Source organism: Rousettus aegyptiacus, unplaced genomic scaffold (assembly GCF_014176215.1).
Source record: "Rousettus aegyptiacus isolate mRouAeg1 unplaced genomic scaffold, mRouAeg1.p scaffold_m13_p_6, whole genome shotgun sequence".
NCBI classification, from domain to species: Eukaryota; Metazoa; Chordata; class Mammalia; order Chiroptera; family Pteropodidae; genus Rousettus; species Rousettus aegyptiacus.
In genome coordinates this window covers 65227912-65252045 of record NW_023416309.1, presented here as the reverse complement: position 1 = coordinate 65252045, position 24134 = coordinate 65227912, and the positions used below count along the sequence as shown (strand labels likewise).

General features: G+C 46.1%; 1 protein-coding gene across 4 annotated transcripts in view; it reads right to left on the bottom strand.

Annotated features, from left to right (window-relative positions):
* EPN2 (epsin 2) overlaps nucleotides 1-8382 on the bottom strand; it is an 81828-nt gene extending 73446 nt beyond the window's left edge. For 2 of the 4 annotated variants that reach the window (XM_036223775.1, XM_016145165.2), the window contains exon 1: nucleotides 8246-8382. The gene's annotated coding sequence lies outside the window, so the exon portion shown is untranslated. Of the gene's footprint in view, nucleotides 1-8025; nucleotides 8218-8245 lie in introns of those variants that run through there. The other 2 variants (XM_016145170.2, XM_016145166.2) reach the window with 2 other exon arrangements.
* Between the last annotated feature and the right edge of the window lie 15752 nt (nucleotides 8383-24134).

The following is a 24134-nucleotide window of genomic DNA, read 5'->3' as shown; positions in this document are numbered from 1 at the left end:
TACCCGTCCCTGTATCGGGAGCCACTCTCTGTAGGCCATAAGCTACTTAAGGGCAGGAACTTAATGCTTATTACCTAAGTATTCCAAGCCTATAGCACATAATACATATATGCTCAGTAAACATTAAATAAAGACTGAATGAACTGGCCTATAAACTAAATTTTTTCTATAACTGCTCTAAATTATGATATTGTGATATGCATTAAATATACCAAGTAAAACCTCACTTCTAATCTCTAATGAAGTGAATCTACCTAAATTAAGAACTCTAAATTACAACTATCTTTAATATAATTACTTTAAGGAAATGTAGTTTTAAATTTTACAAGTAAGGTCTGCTGCAGTCATTATTACAATTAAGAGTATAGGAAGGAACCTGGCTGCAGGTGTGAATGAGTAGATTAGAACATGCTATGCCTGCCCCTTAGACCTCGCTAAAAATCAGGCTGAAGGAGAATTATCAAATAGGTGGGTAACAATCTCTTCTCTTGCCCTCACCTTGTTTACACCCTTTACTAAGGCAAACTTTAGCAGCTCAGGTAGTCATCTGATTCCACCTCATCTGCCACCCCCTCCCTCTTTTCTCAAGCCTCCACAATTACTCTACAGTAGCTCAGGGCTCCAGCACCCTTACCTCATTACTGGAAAGGCTTCTTGCTCTCTGCCTCCAATTTTCTCCCATCGTTTAATTCCTGACACTCCCAGAGGCTCTTCTGAGCACACAGTTCAGCTTCTCAGCCTACACAAATCATTAGAATCATCTGGAGTACTTCTGAAAATATTACTGGTTCCCCCGCCATGGTCTAGGGTGGGGCCCTATCATAGGCATTTTTTAAAAAGCTTTCCAGGCCATGTGACTTGCAGGTGCAGCAAGGATAAAAACAGCAGGCTCTAAGGGTGTCACATTCACTTTCCAGCCAGCACTGAGACCCTGAGGCCGTCACTTCTTCTCAAACAGAACCAGACTCTAGCATCCCTTCACTGTGACACATACACCTCTGTACTATCTCCAGAACTGCAACCTATCCAGTCTCATGACCAGGCCCTCGCCCACAGAAATTATGCCACTTTGCAAGGCCCTTGCCAGAGGGTTCCTTCCCAAACACCTGAGCTTCCTACTGCCAGCACCACCAAATCCCAAGGCCCCTGCTTCATCAGAGCCAGTGGCCAGCCATCTGGCTACCTCAGTCCTTGCTACCCCCAGGCATCCACTAGGCAGAGCTGCTTCTGGGGCCCCATACCATGCACACACCCCATGCTCACAAAGGCACTGGCCTAAACCCACTCCAAGCTTGGCTTCCTACTTTTGCCTCAATCTGAAATGCCTTCCCATCTGCCTTCCACTCCTGAAATTGTTTCCCATCCTTTGAGTTCCAGCTCAAATCCCATCTTCTCCCTGATGCCTTCCCTGACTCTATTAGACTTTCCTCCATGTTTGATTTTCTGACAAAGGATCAAGATCACAGCTCAACAAACCACCAGCTTCTAATTGTCTCACAAATGTTAACTTTGTTTTCTCAATTAGACTAAGTTCTTGGTAGCAAAAAAAAAAAAAACCCATGGCATTTCACATATACCCATCATTTTGACTCTAAAAACCATGTGTTGCATATTTTCCAGGCTGACACTGATCTCAAATATTCTACCCCAGTATCATAAAACTGTCTTTAATTTGCTGCTCATAATTTTACATCAACCAGACTGCCTCTCATAAAGTGGCATAAACATTATTTCTCTGATCATGTTTTCCAAATTTAGGGATCCAAAGTATAGTCATTATAGCCCAGCTCTGGGTATCAAACAAGCACTCAGGAAGGACTTGCTTTCAAGTAAAAATGACTGTATTCCTGTCAGTATTCTTGTATTGCTTTGACAATTTGGGAAAGGTGGGGAGGGTGGAAAAGGGGGCAGATTCTGAACAGCAACTTTTAGCTCTCATGATTTATTCACCTCAGAGTCTTAAAGAGTTTACGAAACAACACATTTGAGTCCAAACCTCCAGGCCTCCAAAGAGCACAGGGCAGGTACTGACACATAGCTGTTTACCAACCCTTGGCTTGGGAGCTGCAGGCAATTATCAAACCTTGGGAAAGTGATCACACCCCAGCCTCCTCCTACACTGTAAGACTGGAAAAATGACCCATTTGCTAGAAGTCATGTATTAACAGCCTACTGAAAAAGGAGATGCTTTATTTTTATTTACATGTAACTGTTTAAGACTATCAAGCTCTTCTGTCTGAATCTGATCACATTTTAACAACAGCATGACCAGAGGATTTTTAGTCCTTAATTGCCATGTGTCATGTTGGGAGAACAAATGTACAGAGCTTCAGAATTAGAGTAAAAAGAAATAGTCCCTTTCCTCAAAGAGCAGTTTGAGCAATTATTTTAACATAGCTTTACAAACAAAAAACCCCTTACCAGCCCACACGGACTTCCTCCCAGCCAACCCAGGTGGAGTCCCACCATGTCCCTGCTATATTCATCCAAGCAGCTTTAGGTCTTAGAATTTACTTCTGTGGTCCTCACTAAAAGTAAGGTATTGTCATAGAAACAGCTGCATAAGTTTCCATAATCAAGACAGGTTTGGGACTGAATTCAGAGTAGGTGCATGTTAATGATCTTGACCCCTCCAAGCCCCATCTTGCTCATCTGTGAAATGCCTACTTCCCAGGGTTGTTGCGAGGATACATGAGACAATGGGAGCACCTGGAATGGCTACGGAGTGAGGTAGTGGAAATAATGTGGTTCAGAATCTGATATCGGTCATAGCAAATATCAGCTGGGACACTTACTGTGTGGCCTGGGACAGGCTGCTAACCCCCTCTGAGCTTCAGTTTTTGTGTATGAAAAAGAGAAATTATGACAGCCCTTGCGGGATCATGATAAAAAATTAAATTAAATTAAATACTGTGCATAAAGGAGTAGCATAGGGTCTGATACACAGGAGACATTCAAAAACCATCAGGGCTCACACACACACCCATGTGTTTGGTTTTGATGGACAAGCTGATAATTACTACTGGAGAAAAAAATTTTTTTTGCCAAACTCTAAACACTAAAGAATATTAAAATCAATCTGAATTGTTGTAGGGGGAGAAGTGACTTCCATTAACACCAGTGGCCATCCCTAATGACCCTGTGGGAGTCTGCTCAGTGCCCAACACCACACCTCCCTATCCTTTCCCAGCTGCATTTCTTAAAAGCCTTGTCAGTGAACAACTTGCTTGATGTGTGGGAATGAACTGGTTTTACAAACAGAATCTCAGATTTACTGCCTCTTCGAAGGGCACTGACGTCTTACATTCCCTTCATCAAGGAAAACATCCCGACTAACCCACAGAGTGATAAGACCTGTGACCACAGTCCAAATTAAAACCAAGTGAAAACATCTTTTTGAGAAACCAAATTCTCTTCTCAAGTGTCATGCCACCATCTTCGAAAAATACTCAAAAGCACATCAGAAGCAGAAAGGAACTGCTATTTTTTAAGTTTCCCCTGCACAGCCAGCCAGTACTGACCCCTTACACGCCTTCTCATTTGGTCCTCTGGGCCAGGATTCCCAAATCTGGTCCCCAAACGAGCAGCATCAGTAGCACCTGGAAACTGGTTGAAAATGCACACACTCAGGCCTCACTCCAGACCTACTGAAGCTGAAACTCTGGGGATGGAGCCCAGCAATGTGTCTAACAGACTCTCTGCGTGATTCTGATGCACACCAGAGTCTGTGAAACACTGATACTCTGCTGCCAAGTGGTTATTATTAGGCCCATTTTAGAGATGAGGAAACCAAACCTCAGTGATTAAAATGCCCAAAGCCCCGCAGCCAGGAGGCCAATATGTACCCACATCAGATTCCAAAGCTTTTTGTCACGTGGCCTTTGTACTCAAACTATCTGTACCATTTGGTGCTCTCAGCTAGTGAGCCACCATGATGATATTACCTTAAGAGGGGTGGGAGTGAGAAGAAGATTGAAGCCTGTACTCAGAAAGTGATTAATTATAGATGCTTTTAAATTCACATCATGCATCAGCTCTAGATGGTCAGTCATCCCTCAGAATGAGCCTGCTTTTCTCTGATCTATTTATCAGCCAGGTTGCCATGAAGAGAACACAGGCAGTCCCTTCAATTATAGCCCTGTGTGTACCCAGTTCCTAGCACTGCTTTGAATACAAGAATTAAATTACCTGCTCTGTCTCCAAAGGGCTTGAAAGCGCAGCCTAGACACTGCATAGACCAGAACCAACAGGGAGACTTTTCTGTGCCCAGGCACAAAGCAGTTTCTAGTACCTGGGTAAGCTGAGAATGAGTCACCGTAAAGAATCCAATGCATGTACAGGGAGCATTTTAACAATGTTGCAGATCTGGTTTAAAGGAGGCAAATCTTTTTTATTTTTTAAATCAAATCCTAAACCTAGCAGCTATCAGTTCAAGTGGTCCACTAAATTCCTGACATTCAGTGCTTTCACAGATCCTAAAATTAGGAGAAAGACACAAATCTTCTCATTTATAATTCTCAGCCTTCTAAATAAACTTGATGGTGATTTTCAGATCACAAGTTCAGCCTATAATTTAAATGAGTACTCATTATACTGTGGGGCTTCCTACAGGGGCTGGTGGAATAGGAGGAAACCAGGTTTGGGAATCACAGAGACTTGGGTTTAACTCCTGGCTATGCCAGTTCCTCGAAGGTTACCTAACGTCTCCGGACCTCAGGTTTTCCACTCACGAATGGATGGTAAACCCTATGTTATACGTCAATGCGAAGATAAAAAATTTTGTTTTTTAAAAAAGGCTGCTGAAACAGGCTTGCATTTCAAGACGTCAAAAACTTAACTGCCTGATTGGAAAATAGGAATGGGCAAACAAGTCCATAGACGGGTGCCACTGAACACGCTCAACCACAGGTACACTTATTTCACTGTATTTGTTTTCTAAGTTTCTATTTTTAGACACCTTGAACAAGCTAATTAAACCAAAAAAAAAAAAGAAAATCCATTGACGAACTTATCAGAAAGCTTGTCAATTTTCAAAAACTCAACAAATGGGCATAGTCATTTCAAAATGCATCTAACAAAAATAAAATGTGCTTTCGCTCACCCTCACGAATCTTAATTACATCATCTCAAAGTACTAAGTCTATTGTCAATTTGCAACAAAGCTTTAAACTAGTCTCTTCATCCCTATAAGACTTGGTTTTTCAAATGAGGTAACAAGTATAATAATATTTTGGAATCCAGAAGACTTGTTAAAATCCCAGCCCATCACTTACTGGGTGTGTAATCTTGAGCACATGACTTAAGCCCCTGGGTCTCGGTTTCCTCAATTGCAGAACGGAAATAATATCCATGAATGACATATGACTGCTAGACCAAGAGCAGTATTTTTTGCAAGAACAAGACAGAACAATGGAGCCTGTTGTAAAAGGTAAGAGATCAATAAAAGTTTGTTTTCCTGCCCCCAGGGCTTATTCGCACCCCCAGACCTTTACTAAGTACTTACCATGTGTCAGAGACTGAGTTGGTACTGCAGAAGTAAAGAAATACAGGATAATCATTAGTCTCAAAGATGTCACAAAATGTCACAAGAGCCTCAGATACTCAGACAACATAAGCACTCCAAGAGACTGTTCAGTGTGATGAGGCTTAGAGAGTAGAGTTAGAGGGGCCCAAACACTGGTGGAGTTGGCTGGCAAAAGCTTGACAGAAGTTGTTTGTTTAAACTGAAGACATGAGTTGAAAATCCAGCAGAAAACAGGGAGCAGGACTAGACATTTCCTCATATCCTCCCCAACATCAAATCTCTAATTCCCCAAATCTGAGCCTCTTGATTTCTCCAAGGCTCAGGGGTCACCAAGAACTCATGCCATAAAATGACAACCTCCATGACCCATTAATCTGATAGGAAGGCCCTGGGATACAGTGAGAGCAATTACCAAAAAACCTGAAAAATTTTAATGCACTTCCCAAGAGTATGACAATGACAATCCCATGCATGAAAATTCTTAGCACTTCAGTTCGCAAAGAATAGAAATTTACCACTCCTCCTAATAAAATCTTAGAGAAGGAGGGAAAGGGGCACTCACCACCGCCTACCCTTTAAGTTCAGGAAAAGGCAAGTCATTAAAACAATCCGGAGTCCCAAAAACTTCTCAACTACTTTTGCAGGACTCATCAGAATCCCAACTCTTAGGAAATCCACATCTTGGCAACTGTATTTCTACAGAGAATTTCTACAAAGGATGGGTCACTTATCTAGACTGCATACACCACTTAAAAGTTTTACATGTCTTCACACCTCACACACGTGCTTGGCACAACACACATTGCTGTGAGAGTTCTCCACAGAGCTCCCCATCTGCCATGCTCAGAGTTCAGGGAGGCAAAAAGCCTGGGTAAATCAGAAGAGATCAGTACATCCCAGAGGGCAATCCAAACTTGCTCCTGGTCCAGGGACTTGTGGGATGCAGTCCTGAATCATGCCTTATAGTAATTTGCACTTTACTAAACTCTTTAACAACCAGTATCTCATTTAATGCTTATAAAAGAATAGCCCAGTGAAACTAAGGATGACTAACCCAATATTAAAACTAAAGAAAGAAATAAGCTTTTAAAATGTAAAATAAAAATACAGATAAAAAATGAGAAGATCCTGGTGGTTTCTCCAACAAAACCACTTGTCCCAAACACAAATACTATTCAGAAATAAACTATAGTTCCTTTTGATGTTCATTTAAATACATATGAAAATTATCAGTGCAAATTCAATCACTGCTGTGCTGGATTCAGTATATGATTTTGTCATCTGGCGTGTAGAGCTACAAAATGCACATATGTTCTGCAAAATCTTCATTATCTTATGTGATTGGGGATGTGAGGGGGAGAAGAAGGGAAGGATAATTAAAATTAACCTTTTAAAATCATTTTAACCCCCTATTCCAATCTCTTCTTTACAGGACATTTTCTGGAGGTGGAAATGAAGAACTCATACTTCTCATCTTTTCTTGCCCATTTTCTTGAGTGAATATTAAAAGTAAAAGAGGAGGTGGATAATGCTGAACCTCTCTCTTTAAAAAAAAAATCTAAAATGTCATGGCGAGGGCCCTGGAGACTGAGTTTCTAGTTCTGGCACTGCCACAGTAGTACTGCTGTGTAACCTTGAGCAAATCACTTCATCTCTGGGCCTCAGTCTTCCCCCATCTGAACCCTAATGATGGTTAAGCTCCATCCTCTCTTCAAGCACAGACCTCAGGTGTATCCCCAGCGCAGCAAAACTCTGAAGAGGCCCCACACGGAGGCCCTGGGCTGAGGAATGGGCTTTCATAGGCCCCTCCTGGGGTTTCTGGATACAACAAACTGCCCATCCCTCAAAGTCACTTGGCCAACTCCAGGTCACAAACAAAAACCTGTTGGCACGGCCTCCTCTAGAAGGGCCAGCCTCTCCCAACGCGCTCCGCTGCTCGCGAGCCATACCACCGGGAAAGAGAGGAAGGGTCTCCTGAAGAGGTCGGCTCCCACGCACCCATGCACCCACCCTGATTAGCCAAATAGGACAGCCGGGCGGGGTCTCTGCCATCCCACGCGGAACAAAAGGCAGCTGGAGCCTGACTCTGCCGCCCCCGGCCCCGCTGTGCTGTGGGGGTGGGGTTAGGAGCGAGAACCTGGTCCCTGGGGAGAAGGGGCCCCGCTCCAGATCCAAGAGGAGAGGGGACAGGCGGGATCCTGGACACAGGGCACCCCTCCCCCGATTCCTGGAGGGAAAGGGGGCTGGACTCTGCACCAGGGTAGGAGTGAGACCAGACTCAGCTCTGGAGGAAAGGGGCACCTGGCCCGGGGAGGGGCGGAAAGTGCTCTGGAGAGGTCGGGCGGGGTTATTCCAAGCAGAAAGGTAGCGAAAGTGAGGGCCTGGAGGGGCTTCCCGATGTGGGATGGGAGTAAGGGGAGCCCCAGACTCCGAGGATGTAAAAGGAAGGGCCCCCAGATAGCGAAATGGGGTGGGGGTCCCAGCAGCGGAAAGGGATCTACCTGGGGAGGGGTCTACCCTCCAGCCCGTGGGGCGGGGCCCGGTTGGAAGAAAGGGGGTCCTTCCTGAGGTGGAGATCCAGCTTGGGCAGCGGGGTGCATGCTGTGCGGGGCTGATTCTGGGAAAGCCTCTGTTCTGGGGACGTCCGCCCCCTGGGGGAGGGGGAGGGTCCGCGCCCTGAGGCCCCTCTCCGGTCCCCGAGCCCCGCGGGCCCCGGCTCACCTCCGCTCCTCCGGGCCCGCCGGTTGCGCAGCTGCGGCCGCCGGCAGCGCTGGGGAGGCGGGAGCGACAGGAGCCCGCGGAGCCGCCGCCGCCGCCGCCGCCGCCGCCGCGTCTAGCTCAGTTTGACACCCACACACCAGCCAACATGGCGGCCGGGAGGGGGCGCGCCGACTGCGTGCGCGCGCCCGCCAGCCCCGCCCCGCCCCGTAGCCCCGCCCCGTCCCCGCCTACGCCGGATACCCTAAGCAACCCCCCAAACACCGCAGACGCGTCCCGGGGACCCCCAATCGTCCCACTTACCCTGGAAAATTCATACCCGAAACCACGCACTCAGGTCCCCCACAAATCCCCTCATCCCATGACATACCGCAACTCCTCACACACCTCACCACTCTCCCTCGCACACACGGACCACTCCATCCTAAGCTAAAACTCAGGTTCTTACACCTGTAATATGCATTAATAAACAGTATTCGGATAGAGGTCTCTCTTGGAAGGCGGTTCCTGGCAGGGGCCAGGGGACTGCTGGGATGCTGGTCACGCTCGGTTTCTTGAGCTGGGTGCCGGGGTCACAGTGTGTTCACTTTGTGAAAATTCACTGACGTACACTTTAGATGTGTGCACTTTGATGAATGTATGTTATGTTACAATAAAACACACTCAAAAATTATTCTGAGAAGAGGTGCATAGGCTTTGCTGGACTGCCAAGGGGGTGGAGGCACTAAAAAGATGGGATCCCTTGGCTCACCAGAGCTCTGACATGAAGGGTTATTAGATACACCTGGTGAAGGCTCACCCCTTCACAGGGCCTCACACTCTGACAGGAGTAACAGGAACGACCTCTTCTCTTCGGTGCAACGAGCGCCACAAAGGCAACTACTGTGTACCAAGCATAGTACTTGACATAGGAGACAAAAACAAAGCAGGAGGACAGGCAAAGCTGGAGAGGTTCTCAAGACCTCACAGCTAACCTGCTCCAGTCAGGGTGGGCATCAACAGAAACCCCTCACAGTGGGGTCTAGGGGCGGATCAGGACTTGCTGGGTTGGCAGACAGCACCATTCCTGTTGCTGGAGTGACATCAACACTATGCCAAACTCTGGTTTCAGGGAAGCTGTGTCCAGAACTTCCGCTCTGCCTCACTTTCTAAGGGAACTTAAAAGCAAGTCACTGCACTTCTCCCAGCCTTGTATGAAGGAGCCAGATGGACCAAGGCATCCCTTCTGTTCTCACAAGCTGGGATCTAGACTTCCCTTCTCTGGCAAAAATATAAGAGGGAGAAGAGAAAAGAGGAAAAGACAGGGGAGGAAGAAGAGAGAGGGAAAGAAATTAATATATTTGCAAACTCACAGGCGATTTTCTTCTTTAAAAAGTTCCACATTGGTTCTAGATGCTAGAAACCCCTCCCAAAGTGTGCTGCTCTCCCATTGGTCAATGTCACTCCCACTGCTCAGTGGTCCTTCTCCACCAGGAGAGTAAATTAAACCTTCTGTTGTTTGCCTTGAGGCAGGAGCCTGAGCCCCTTGTTTTGAACTTGGTCCAGGAGAGCAGAACTTTACCTGAAATCATGGCCCCTGGCTTGAAAGAATTTGCAACTTCAGTTGAATTATGCCAACACACAGCAGGTGCCCAGGGCAGGCTTGAGTGCTTTGCACAAATTATCTAAAACAGTGCTACGTGGTCGAACTTCCTGCAATGATGGAAATGTTCTCTAGCTCTGCCATACACATGTAAGCACTTGAAATGTGGCTAATGTGACCAAGGAGGTGAATTTTTAAGACCTTATTTAACTTTAATTAATATATTTAAATAGCTACAATTGGCTAGATGGTGACACACTGAATACTGCTGGCCTAAAACCTCAACACAGCCTTACAAGGTGAGCATTCTAATTGTCCACATTTTATAGACCAAGAAATTGAGGCTTGGGGTGATGCCAGGTCTTTGTTACTCAGGCCGAGTTTTCTTCATGCAGAGCCCATTCACTTCCCCACCCAGTTACCAAGTCTGTATAGTCACAGAGACAGATGCAAGCTTAGGAAAGAAAACCAGATGCAGATAAAGAGACGATGAGCTAACTACAACCCAGAAAGTGAGTTAAAAAGCTAATGATTGAGCCAGGCTAGGAGAGGGCCTCCAGAGGCTGGAAGATCACCACCCATGTGCAGGGTCAGAGGGGACATTCTGACATTCCTTGAAATCATTTCTCCTTCCTGCACCCCCTTTGAAGCATATCACCTTCTCTCATTTCTCTCTCTCAATGTATGGTCAAGAGTAGTCCTTGAGATCAGCAGCCCTATTCCCATTTTACAGATGAAAAATTAGAGGTAACACTTGCAGTGCTGAGATTCAAAGCCAGATACTACTGAGTCCACAGCATGTAAACAGTCTTACAGAGTAGGGTACAGGATAAGCCAGACACTTTGCCCAGACCCAAAGCAGTCCCAGGGCACAGGGCTGGAGCAAACATGGTCATCTGCCCTTTCTAGGGTTTGGAGGTTGGTTCCAGATGCATAATGATGCAGAGTGATTGGGGCTGGCTTGAGTGGTGTGTTTCGGAAGTAGAAAGAGATGGCTGTGAAGGCCAGAGATATCTCTGGAGCTAGAGAAGGAAGGCTTCAGGGGGAAAGGCTCTTCAGGTAGGGAAAAAGAGTATACTGAGTGAAAAGAATCACGAAGTAAAGGTGGAGAAAGAGGTCCCAGGGGTGAATCTACATTCAAAACCATTGTCCAGCAAAAAGAGCCCTGTGCTAGGACTCCAAAAACACCTGACTTCTTGTCCATTGATTTGTTGCATACCTTGGCTATGTCACTGCTCTGTCCCCACTGCTGCCTCAGTTTCCCCACCTGCAAAGTAGTAATAATAATCCCACTTTGTGGGATTTCCACTTTGGTTCAGAATGGAAAAACAGAAGAGGAAATACTTTGGAAACTGTAAAGCCTTAGACAGGTGTTAGCAGTGATTCTTATTAAGATATACAGATAAAGCTATTTTGGCCCCTCTTGGGGCTGAAAGTCTAATAAGGCAGAGGAGTCATGAACACGAGCAGAAACTGAAACACTGAAATCACATAGAAAATCGCAAAAGAAAGGGCTGTGAGAGTTCAAGAAGGAAGTTTCCTTCTAGTTTGTTTGGAGGGGGTGATCAGGACAGACTTTCTGGAAGTGGAGGTACCAGAACTAGGAAATAATAGTAATACTAACAATAACAACGAAGTAGTGAGCATTGTGCAAATGCTTTGCATGGATTATCTCATTTCCTCCTCATCACAATCTTGAGTTTGAGACCACTGTTATCCTTAATTTACAGATGAGGTTCAGAGATTCAGCCATTTGCCCATGATCACACAGATAAAAACTGTCAATGCTGGAAAACCCAGGCTTGTCTAATTTCAAAGCCAAACTCTTGAGAGGATTTGAGTAGGCTGTGGGAAGAGATCCCCCTTTCCTCCAGACCCAGCATCTCTCCATGGTCACAGTGATTGATTCAGGAATGAGTACATGACTTAAGACAGGCCAGTGAGCACCAGGTCTAGTACTTCTATAGAAACCATTGAAAAAACAAAAGAACAAAAAAAAAACAAAAAACAAACAAAAAAAACCACTTCTCTTCCCGTCGGGTTTCTGAGCTAATGTAATATAAGCCTGGAGCAGCTCTATACTGGGAAAGCCAGGCTGAGAATAAAGCCAACACAAAGAGGGGCAGAGATGAGAGAAAAGACAGATTTCTGCTGACTAGAACCAGCTATGCCTGAAGCTTTCACCCAGACTTTTTAGCATACAAGCCAACACGTCAGTTGGAATTATTTTGATAGAAAAAAAATCAAACTGGCTTAAATGATAATCGGAATCAATTTGCTCTTTTAACTAAAATATCAAAAGCTATGGCTTCAGGTACAGTATGATCATGGATTCTGACTCCATTTCTTTGACATATGCTTCCTAGGCATGTCATCATTTTCCCTGGCTGATGTCTTGACTGACTGTAAATTGGTTGCAGCAAATCCATGCCTCATATCTGTAACTACACCACCCAGAAACAAACTGTCTCTTTTTTCCAATCAGCAAACTGATACCTGAGGTTTGTTCTGGTTGGAAGATCTTGGATCCCCTGCCCATTCCTGAGCCAACTGTGGAGAATTTGATGTGAAGAATAAGGGTGATTGGCTTAGGTCAATCAGGGCTCACCCATGGAGTTGGAGGCAGAGTTATAGGAGGGGAACAAATGCGGAGAGGTGTACAACAATGCCTACCACTCTAATGAGCTCTCTTTCTTCCCTCAGCCAATTGACTTTGTACCCAGATTCCTGACAATAATGCTCATCAATCCCATTTCGAAAGAGTTCATTTAATTTTTGAAAGCTTCAGGCTTTATACTTACAGCATTTTCTAAATCAGTCAGTAAACTGATTGTACTGCTTGAGGTTTACATAATGCCTTTCTTTTCAAGCTCTCATCAAAAAAAAGTTTCAATGACTTGTATCAGTTTTCCTCTCTAGGATAGTATGTGTAACTATAAAAACAGCATCCATTTAATGATATAATTTCTACTCTTATGACACATTTCTGTTTCTTATTGACCATTTATCTTCTTTTCCCCCTCCAACAATGAAGATTCCAAACAAGAAAGGCCATTTTGAAAATGTTTTCTTGAATCCATAAGGACAAACATCCTATACATATTATTTCAAAGAACAGTCACCACCACACTGTGAGACAGATACACTTGTTTCCACCATTTTATAGAGAAGCAAAGTGAGGCACAAAGAGGTGCAATAGCTTGTGGCCCCGCAGGTGAGTGACAGGGTTGAGCTTTTCACCCAAGTTCATGGGAATCAGAAACTGGCATCAACTGGCATAGTCCACTGTGCTCTCCTGCAAAGCACCCCTCCTCTGGAATATGCATGCTACTTTTCTGCCAGAGACTTGCACCATGGCCTGGAGATGCCAAAGTACCATGCTTGCTTCTTCAAAAAAATTTACAGACAAGTTGAACACACTTTATCTTCATAAAGCTTTTGGCTTGGATGGAGAGTTGAAACATAACCCTAAATGCTAACACAGAGAAGTCTGCCCATAAGAGGAGCATTAACTCTGGGTCTTTAAGGATGGCTAATTATTAGCAATGCAGAAAGTGCAGGAAAGCAACCCAAGTTAGGGAACAGGCTGAGCAAAGACCAGGAGGCAGAAAATCACAGACCAGTGATGCTGTTTAGCTGGACAGCAGGATGCATGGAAGAAAGAAGCAAGGGTGAATCAGGAGAGAATAGCTGGAAGGTGCTGTGAACATATATTTCTGCCTGCTCTACAGATGAAGAACAACCCTCCTCCTTAGCAGTCCAGGGGTGGGCATATCCCTGGATGACCAATGAGAAAGCCCATCTCTATAGCAATAGTGATTGATTCAGTGATGGGCATGTGACCCAAGCCCAGCCAATAAAAGCTTTCTCCAGGATTTTAGCTAAAACTATTAGGACACTGGCCCTCTCTGCTTCTGTGATTATAGGTGGCAAGGACTGTGGAAGCCTGAAGCTGTTAGGAGCTCTCTTTTTCACCGCCCCCCTCAGAGACGATTTTTAATACCTTTAATTTAGACCAGCCACAGAAAAGGCGGCCAGAGCTGTTGGGTCAGGCTGGCCTCATTCTAGCTTTCTGGAAGGACATATTCACTGTTGCCTCAAGCAAAGTTCTCTTTTGAGAGAAAGCTCAGTCTATTTCCTTTATATCTTCTTTCTTTCATTTATTCATATACCTCCTCTCTTTCTTTCCATATCTCTTTTTCTCTTTGTTTCTCTCTTCTATTTCTATTTTTATTTAATAAATATCTTTAAAAACATTTTTTTAAAAAAACATACATACATTCTACAGATACCTGGCTAGTACAATTTAAAACCATCATGGTCATGAAGCACAAGAGAGATTAAGAAACTGTCACCGACTAGAGGAGACTAAGAACACAACACAATGCAATGTAGTATCCTGAATAGGATCCTACTATAGAAAAGGGAGATTGGTAGAAAAACTGGTGAAATCTCAATAATTTCTATAGCATAGTTAATAGTATTGTACCAATGTTAATTTCTTTGTTTTGACAAAGGGACCACAGTAATGTGCAGTGATTGGTGTACAGGAATAGAGGAGAACTCTCTGTGCTATGTATGCAACTTTTCTATAAATCTAAAATCATCCTAAGGTTGTTGTTGTTTTTTTTTTTTTAATAAAAAGCTCAAACAGTACATCAGGACATACAGTGAAAACAAGTGTCCCTCCTGCTATTCCTCCAGACCTGCAGTCCCCCTCCCTGGAGATATCTGCTGTTACAATGTCATGGGGATTCTATATGTACTTGCAGGCTTATACGTATCTACCCCCCACCCTATTCTACACAAATGATAACTTCCTCTTTTCACTTAATGGTATATTTCTTGGAGATTCTTTCACTTCAGCATAGTGTATTCAACCAGTCCTCAATGAATGGTGAACATTATCCCCTGCATTCTGTTTCTAGAAACAATATCATATACAATGTGTCCTTTATCATATGTCTTTGCACGCCTACAGATTCCTTATAGAGGCTCTCTAAGAGCAATCGCAGAGTTTTGTCTATAGGTTACTGCAAGGCCAGGTATCCCCAACCTATATTGGATTCTCATACTTGAAGATAAGACTTGAAGTTTACTTAGGCAAAATTACTTCTTATTCAGTCATGTCCCACCTGCCATTGCAGGTGAGATCTCTGGGAGTTTGGATGCTATCAGCCAACATCCTAGCCACCTGAAAAGGTCCTCCAGTGAATTAACTGCTCAGCCTCCGTCTTTCCTTTGTGAACTACTCACATCAGTGTCATCCTCAAAAGATTGCTCATCAGTTCTTGTTTCTGAGATCCTAGAGCTGCCTTGAGAGGTGACCTCTCCAAACCTTGCCTTGATTCTCTGCGTTACTCTATTTCCTTCTACTAAATTTCCCACCATTTTTTCTTTAGTTAACCTGAATCCATTTCTATTGCTCTCAACCAAAGAACCCTACCTGATACCTTCTCCATCCCTGTTTTAAATCATGCACAGATTAATAAACAGATGTCCCCACATGGTGCCTCCATTAATAAAGTAATGTAACAAGACTTAGCTTGGCGATACTCTCCCTGTTCTGAGTGCTTCTCTATTACTTCTTGATATCGATTCAGCTCTTAATAAATATTTGTTGAAGTCATGTTAAATCTTAGTTTTATTCACCTAGTGTCCTTCCAACCATATTATATGTGCAATAGCAAATCACTTTCTGCTTGTATTTCAAAAATGCTATTGTCTTTGATACCAAGAGGCAGAAATAGAAGACTGGTCACCATGCTGGGGACCGTGCCTTGCTCCTGACCACTCTTGGACTCCATCACACTCTCCTGTCAGCATCGGCTGATCATCTTAGGTAAAAAAGTCCAAGTCAAGACTGAGGTGACAGTCAACTCTCTAGGTGTGTGGTCCCCTTCAATGCCAAGGGAATGAAATTGGAATTCAGAAAGCCAGGTTTCAAACCCCAGCTCTTCCACACATGAAGGAATTTCACCTTTTTGAGGACCCAAGTTTTCCAACCTGTCATCTATGTTTCTTAACCCTGTGCCCATCATTCAATCTCTTCCAGAATCATGTGAGGGTAATGGAGAAAAGTATTCAGCTGCCCTGTTGCTCTGCTCCTCCCTTTCTGCTATACTTCCAGAGCCTTGATTCCCACCCCTTCTCCCCAGAAGAAAAAGGGGTGGGCCTGAGTAGAGAGCCTGCAGCCTGAAGGATTCCAGAGCAACCTGAGGGGGCTGAGAAGACTGAAAACAAGCTAATGTGGTAGTGCTATGTGCAAAAGCACAGAGATTTGGAATGCCTAAGACCAGGGTACAAGGTAGGACTTGGCAGCTCTGTGATCTCAGGCATATCACTCTGCCTTTCTGAGCCTCAGGTTTTTTGGTTTTGTTTGTTTGTTTGTTTGTTTGTTTGTTTACTCTAAAATGGACAGGATAGTGATAACTCCTGCATTGTCTACTTAAAATGGCTCGGATTATACAAGATGTAGAAGTGCTGTGCAGCAGGGAAGTACATGTGCCTGTGTGAGGTTGTGTGGAGCGGTGCAGAGCTTTGGGACCCACACCGCTGGCTAATCCCCAGAGAATCAGGAGCACCCATCAGCGGGCCCTCCCAGAAGTATTCTCACACAAAACAAGGAGGAGGCCAGTCAGGATTACTGGCCCATCTCATGGATGAAAAGTTGAAGCACAAAGAGAAACCAGGACTTTTTAGAAAGGGGAGGAGAAATAAAATTTTCTGATATGTTGGGAAAATTGCTTGAATTTTCCAGCCTTTCCATTTGGATGCTCTTCCATTTGCAAACACACACTCATAATCTGGTCCCACATAGGGGCCACATCAGTGGTTAAAACACACAGATACTGGGGACAGGGCGGTCTGGGTTTGAATCTAGACTTGGTCACTTCTCAGCTAGGCGATCTCGTACAAGTCACTACTACTGCTCCTCCCTGAGCCTCTATCTTCTATACCTGTAAAATGGGACCAGTACTATCACTTCAAGTTACTGAGATAATGAATGGGAAACATGTAGTACATGGCCCAGCACAGAGTAGACACTTATACACTCATAACTCAAAGTTGTTGAAAGAATCCAAGAGGGCCAGCTTGGGGCTGGAAAGTGCCCTAGGCCAAGACTGAGAGAGTGGAGTATCAGGATCTACCAGTATATCCAGAGATGCTGAAACACATCTCCAGACTGGTTCTCCCTGCTGCCTTCTCCTCCCACTCACCTCCACTCATTCATTCAACCACTAGTTTCCTAAGCCCCTGTTGTGTGGTGCTGGGGACTCGTATTGAAGCAGGACTGTCCCAGGGGCCACCAGGCTATGGGGGAATCTCACACAGACAAAGCAGTTAAAAGGCCAAGATATGGGGATCCCAAAAGAGGGCAGAATGCCAGTGACTGCCAGGGGCGAGAAGATGCAAAGGTTGAGATGTATTACTCCAAAAAATGCAAAAAAAAAAAAAATTTGCCTCAAATCTTTTTCTTTCTTTCTGCTTCTATTTCCCTTTCCTTATTTCCCCCTCCCCTCTCACTTCCTCCCTTCCTCTTTCTCTTTCTTCATCTTTAATCTGAAGGAAATGCAAATTAAGACCATAAAACAAATATTGTCATAAATTTCGTAAATGTGCTTATCTGAGAGACACTGAAAAAAAAGTTGAGAACAAAATTGCATCTCAGTTCTCTTCATCTGGACTGCTGGATCTGAGCCTCCCACACACTCAAACAAAGGCAGGAAGGACAAGTTGCCAGTTGGGACCAGCCCAACCAGCCCAAGGCCCTCCCTGAGCCCCTTCCCATCCCTTGTCTCACCGCTTTCTTGTGATCGTCCCTTGACTAGATTAGGGACTGAGCTCCACAGTGGGGAAAGGACTACCCTCTCTGGGCTCGGATATTGGCAATGCTCCCTCACCATCCTGTACAGTAGCCCCACCAATGATCTGGGGGTTCTTAGGCAGTCTGCTATGCTCAACTCAGAGCTTCTGTGCATGTTGTTCCCTCTGTCTGGAGCTCCCTCTCCAACCCTCTCAGCAGCTAGCCTGGCTGAGTTCTAACAGGCTTGGAAGATTCAATAGGCATCTTGCCCTGGGAGCCTGCTCTGATGGCCATGTTCAGGGCTTTCTCTGGCTACTTACCATCCCAGGACCTGCCCCCTGGATAGTGACAGACAGTTTAGGTTTTGTCACCCTGTGGTCTTATAGCTTCTTGAGGGAGAGCCAAGATTGGCCCTGACTTATCTCTGTCTCCTACCCCTACAAGGTTCTGGCCATAGAGCCTAATGTCTGAGTGTTTGTTGAGTAAAGGTTGGAAGACAAGACATCCCTCGGGGAAGCCATTCTGTCAGCCCCTGGTTAATCAAGTATGGTCGAGTGGGGACAAGCTTGTAAGCTGCACCAGCACCTCATGCAAACAGCAGTTTGGGGTGGGAGACAGGTTCCAGTTGCAACTCTGTGCTGGGAGACCTCGGATATAGGCAGGAAGACTCTCAGAGCCTCAGCTTCCTCACTGCATTTCAAGGGCGCTGCCCCTTGCTGGCAGGGAGTTGCTGGCAAGACCAAATGAGACTGTGTCACCTCTTCCCAAACTTCTCAGACTTTGCATCACACTTAGCATCAAATCCATTGCTCCTTCATGACTAGAAGGCCCTGCACACCCTGCCCTTTCCCCCACTCCCCCTCCTCCCACACTGAGCCTCCCTCACAAGGCCCCTCACTGTTCCCTCTGCCTGGAATGCCCTTCCCCCAGACATCCAAATGCCCTTCCATTCCCTTCTATCTATCTCTTGACTACTGAGATGGTGCCCTCCTCCCTCTCCCCCAACAGCTCTCTCCACCTCCTCCCTGCTTTGTGTGGATTTTACAACAGTGATCATTACTTGACAGTTATGTTATGCATTGATTTCTCTGTTCATTGTCTATCTTCCCTCTGAGAGGGCCGGGCTTTCTGTCTTTCTGTCCCCAGCACCTAGATCATGGCCCAGCACACAGTTGGGTGCTAAGTAAAGATCTGGGAAATGAATGGATAGATGGATGGTCCAGAGAAGTGCTCTGGACCATGTCTTCTGACCCCTGTCTAGGCTGCACCCATGAGTCCAGGTGCCTGCTGGTGAGTAGAGTTCAAGGCCCGGGCTGGAAAGCCTCCGTCCACCCAGCAGATGAACCAGGTTTTGTCCCTGCTGTTTAAGGTGTGTAGGGTCTGGGTGAGGGACAAGCCACCAGCTCCTGTGTAGGGTATGTGCTTTGCTTTGCCTGGCTTACAGGTAGAGGTTACCCAGGGGATTCAGGCCCTCCCTGGCCCAGGCTCTGGCTTCACCCCAGAGCCCTCCAAATTCTGAGTCCACAGACGCACAGACCTCCAAGCAGGATGGGCCAGAGGACCCACTTGTCCCAGTCACTTGCCTTTCTTCCATTACCAGAGGACTTGGGACTCCTGTGTCAGCCTGGGCAACCCTTACACTTTAGAGGATTGAGTCCAAGTTGCAACTGTGACCTGGCTGAGGTGTCAAGGTCCAGGTTGAGAACCAGCTGCTGATGCAGAGACCATACATTTCCCTACGGTCTTGTCAAGCTGGCTGTTAAGTGACTCCCAGGCCCTGCCACTGACTGCTTCTGACTGCTTCTCAGCTGTGCCAGCCCTAACCACACCATGTACAGATGTTGCCAAGAGCATTTTCATTTCTGAGAAAACAAAGGTCATGGATTCCACTTTGGTGCCGGCTTACCCCACTCTTCTCCTCCTCTTCCTGCAAACTTGAGTCATAGCTACCTTGAGGGTAGGGCAGGGATGTCTGACTCAGACTGGTCCAGATTCCAGTCCCAATACCACCTCTTACCAGCCGTGAGACTCTGAGCAACCTCTAAATCCTGCTGAACCTCCATCTGGCATCTGTGAAGCAGAAGTGTGAAAGTACTTGCCTCATCAGGCCTCAGAAGTTGACTCCTTTGTGCAGGGTTGTAGCATGTAGGAGGTACCCCATGCACAGTGCCATCCACTTAGAGACCCCCATGGCAGCCCCTTGCCTAAGCACTTCCTCATGCTATTTCATTTTATCCTCCATGCAAGTCCAGTGAGGAAGGCACCATCATGATCCCATTAATCTAGTGAGCAAACTGAGGCACCAAAAGGTGAGGTGACACAGCTCACAGATTGGGTAGGTGGTAGACTAGGGATCTGATCCCAAAGTCTGCACTCTTACAGGTCCTCTCCACATAGATAACTCTCTTAAATGGGGGCTCTATTTGGGGCTATAAATAACACTCTTGGAGCCTGTTCCGTGTGCCTGGGGGTAGGGCTCAGGGTAGGAGCTCAATTACATTTGACTAAATGTCTTCATTTGGCGCCTCCAGAAACCCACTGAGAACAAGGACTCAAGTGCAAGTTTCTGGAAGTGATCCCAATAATCGCCTTTAGGAGAAAAGGAAGAAATCAGATAGGAAAGGGGCAACACCAATAGCCGTGGACGCTTGGCACAGCCCTTCTGCTGTGTGGTCCTGGACTGGCCATGGTCCCTTTCTGAACCTGAGTTTCTTCTATAAAACACCAGCCCCACTCTCCCAAGAGGTGAAGAGCGGGAGGTCTCCAGGGACTGACAAGAGTCCCCTCTGGGCTCCCAGCCCCAGCCCAAGCTCTGGGAACAACATGCCCCAGTGAAGGCTCTCTGTGGGTGAAGAAGCCACAGGAGACAGGCACAGTGCCCAGGCTGCTACCACAGGGACCCTGGAGAAACCACATCACGGCCACCACAGCCTCCACCATCCCACGACAATTTCCGCTGCTGCCTCTCCTCGGGCAGCATCTCCTACCAACAGCTGGCTGTCCCCACTCTGTCGGCACCTGCCTCTGGTGGTCCAACAGCCTGGCAATGGTTACTGCAGGGGAGGCTGGCAGCTGTTCCTGGAGGAATGTACAGCAGTGCGTCTGCTTTAAAAGACATGGAGACTTTTGTGACTAGGAGCTCATGTCCCTGCATCCCTGCATTCCCAGTTCAAAACCCTGCTTTACCACTTGTGACCTCAGGCAAGTCATTTCACTGCCTTGATTCTCACTGGCCTCACTGATCAAATGGAGTTACTAGTCCACTGTACCCTGGCAGTCTCAGCTCTAACAGGATACCTTCCTGTATCCTCCTAACTTCCAACCTTTGCACTTGCTGTTCTCTCCATCCGAAATTCCTTTCCACCTCTCCCTCTTTGCTTAAGTAATGGGAGCTGATGCTTCAGCAATCATCCCAATGCCTTCTTCTCGGGGAGGGGAAGCCCTTACTGACCATCTCCTGCAGACTAGCACAGGGCCCCTTTCACCTCCCTCCATGATAGTCTTCCTCAGTTGCTCTGAACCCAGTTGCTGAGATGGTATTTACTTCTTTGCCTCCTCCTCTGACCTCCCACTGCAAAATGCACTAGAGCACAAATTTCTCTTGCCCAAACTCCAGGGCCTAGCACAGAGACTGGAACAAGATAGGTGCTCAATAAATGTTTGTTGAATAAATGAATTATCTGAAATATTTGTCCTTAGTTAACTCCTTGCTCTTCTGATCTGGACTTAAATGTCACCTTCTTCAGGCAGCCTTCCCTGATTGCTTCCCTGATTCCTCCTCTGGGTTTTCAGAATTTCGTCCACATCATAACTACCACGCCTTGCGGGAGAGTGCAGCCCAGTTAACTGGACCTCAGCCCCGCCCCCTAGATCGACCTTTCCCAGAGAGCTGGGAGAGAAGGAAGGAGGTGGCCGTAGACTGTCTGGAAGACTCAGTGGTGGCAGGGAAATCTTGAAGGCCCTGCCCAAGAGAGCTGACACTCCCCTCTGGAAAAGAGAAGAACAAAGGTCAGTGGAGTTTGAGGGGCTGGCAAGCAGCTGGATGGCAGCTCCTTGAGGTGAGGCGACACCCTCAGGGGTCTGATATTTCCTGAGGCTGGCCCAGAAATGCTTGGGGCTGGAACACGGGCAGACTAGGAGAGGGATCTGCCTGGGAGGAAACCACACTCCCACACAGTTAGCACACTTCCTTCCAACGTGCGGCTCTGGGGCTCACTGTGCACCCTATTCCGCCCCCATCCCGTGCTGAGGGTTTGCCATCATCCCTGTAAATCTTCTTATCAGGCCACGGAGGTGTTGTTCAATCCCCATCTTACAGAGGAGGAAAACAGGTACAGAGAGGGCCAGCAAAGTCATATTGCCTCCGACATTTCAGTGACCCACTGCGCCAGGGCCAGGCTGCTCTCTACAGGTCCCTGGCCTCCATCAGGACTTCAACAAACACAAACCCCTTTCATCCCAGGGGGTGGCTGCTGCTCCTGGCAGGGTGGAGGGATAAGAAGGTGGAGCCTAAAGGGGAGGTAGATACCTGACTGACCCCTAGCACCACAGAGCACAGCCCACCCCACCTGGCTACTGGGCCAGCAGATGCCAACCCACCTTGCTGGCACATCTCAGCCCCCTTCCTCCCTCCAGTGCCACCTTCTTTAGTCTCAGGCCTCATAAAGTTGGGGCCACAGAAAGGCAGGCTCTCCGTGTCCCAGCACAAAGGTGAGACAATCAGCCCATTTCACACATGGGAGACTGAGGCCCCAAGAAGGGCAGGAACACTAATTTATCACATATTTATTCACCCATTACATTGACTGAAGAGTCAGAATCTATCTTTGGCTGGACTCCCTCTGCCCAAGTTCAAATCCCGCCTGTACTGCCTAGTAGCTCTAGGACTTTTGGGCAAATTGCTTTGCTTCTCTGGGCCAAAATTCCCTTTTCTGTATGATAAGGATAAAGTCAGGCCTGGTCCAGAAGATTGTGGTAAGAAATAGGATCTATATAAATTTCTGTGCCCGGCGCATAGTGTGTGCTCAATAAATGTTCGTTATTACAATAGAAACATGCTCAGGCTTCCCCCACCTTCAAACCAAAAGTCTCTCCCCTTGTTTACCCTCCACTGACTCCTGCCCAGCCTCTCCTTTCCCCGTCTTCTGAATTCAAATACTCATCTTCTGTAAAGTTAAGAATGTGTCTGACTACAAAAAATACAAAAGACATCACAGTGGATTAGAAATATACGAGTTTATTCCCCCCTCCCCCATCACAGTGAGCTTGGAGGTCAGCTACAACGAGCAATATTTTGCCAGACCAAATATTTCAGGGCTGGTGTTTCTGCAATTCTCTTGGCTTTTTCTTTGGGTTTACAATATGGTTGCTATTGCTCCTGGCATTGTATCTGTATTCATATTCACATTTAAGACAGGAAGGAAAAAGGATAGTTAAGTTTACAGTTAACTATAAGCACTTGTCCCTTTTACAATAAGAGAATTTCCTAGACTACACCTCACTCCCCCACCCCCCACCCCCCACTGACTAGATCTAATTGGCCAGAACTGTTACATGACCACTCCTGATTGCAAGGGAGACTGGGAGAATGAGTCATTTCTCTTTTTAAGCCTCTAAAGTGGAAAACAGCGGGGGAGAAGGGGTTTGGGATGGCTGATAGGTTAGCCAGCCAGTGGTGTCTGCCACATCTTTCCCCTCCATTTCCCTCTGGTTCCACCACTCCCCAGGCCCTGCTTACCATAGTCACCCCTAACCTTTTCCTTCATCCAACTCCATTTCCATTTCTCTCCAGAAATTGGAAACTCTGACAGTTCTAGACCTGTACCTTCGCAGGGCAATGATCTGTTGGTACAGAGTAAGTAGGACATGACTGTTTGCCTCAGTACCCATCACTCCCTAATGTCTCACAGTTGATTATTTTATTCATTCACGTTCCTTGCCTGGGCCCTGTTGCTACTGGAATTTGAATCCCTGAATTTTCCCCTTCCCCGCCCTTATTTCAGGAAGCTAACATGAAAACATCCCTTTTAGGTATTTCATAATGTGCAGCAAAAAGTTTCAACCACAGACCTCAGGCACCTAGTTCCCTCCTCTAGGGCTAAACAATGTAATCAATCCCTCACTATAAATTTTAGAGATTTAATGCACATATAAGCAATGTACCTATATTTTCTACCCTCTCTCCCTCTTTTCAACTCAAATGTGAGTGTATACTACACATTGTTCTGCACTTGGCTTTTTTTTCCCCTCCCATTTACAATAGCTAACTACCTAGAAGATCACTTCCTATCGATCCATAGATATTTTCTTCACTTCTTTTTCTGGCTGTGAGCCTCTGTTTCCTTCTTCATAGAGTGAGACTAATAATACCAACACCAGAGGACCAGCAGGAAAATTCAGAAGCTTTGGTCCATGATGTCATTGAGTTTTGGAGACCAGGCTTATTGGCCACACTGCTAAATGTGAGGAGAGCATTTCCAGAACTAGGAGGGGCGGGGGTACCG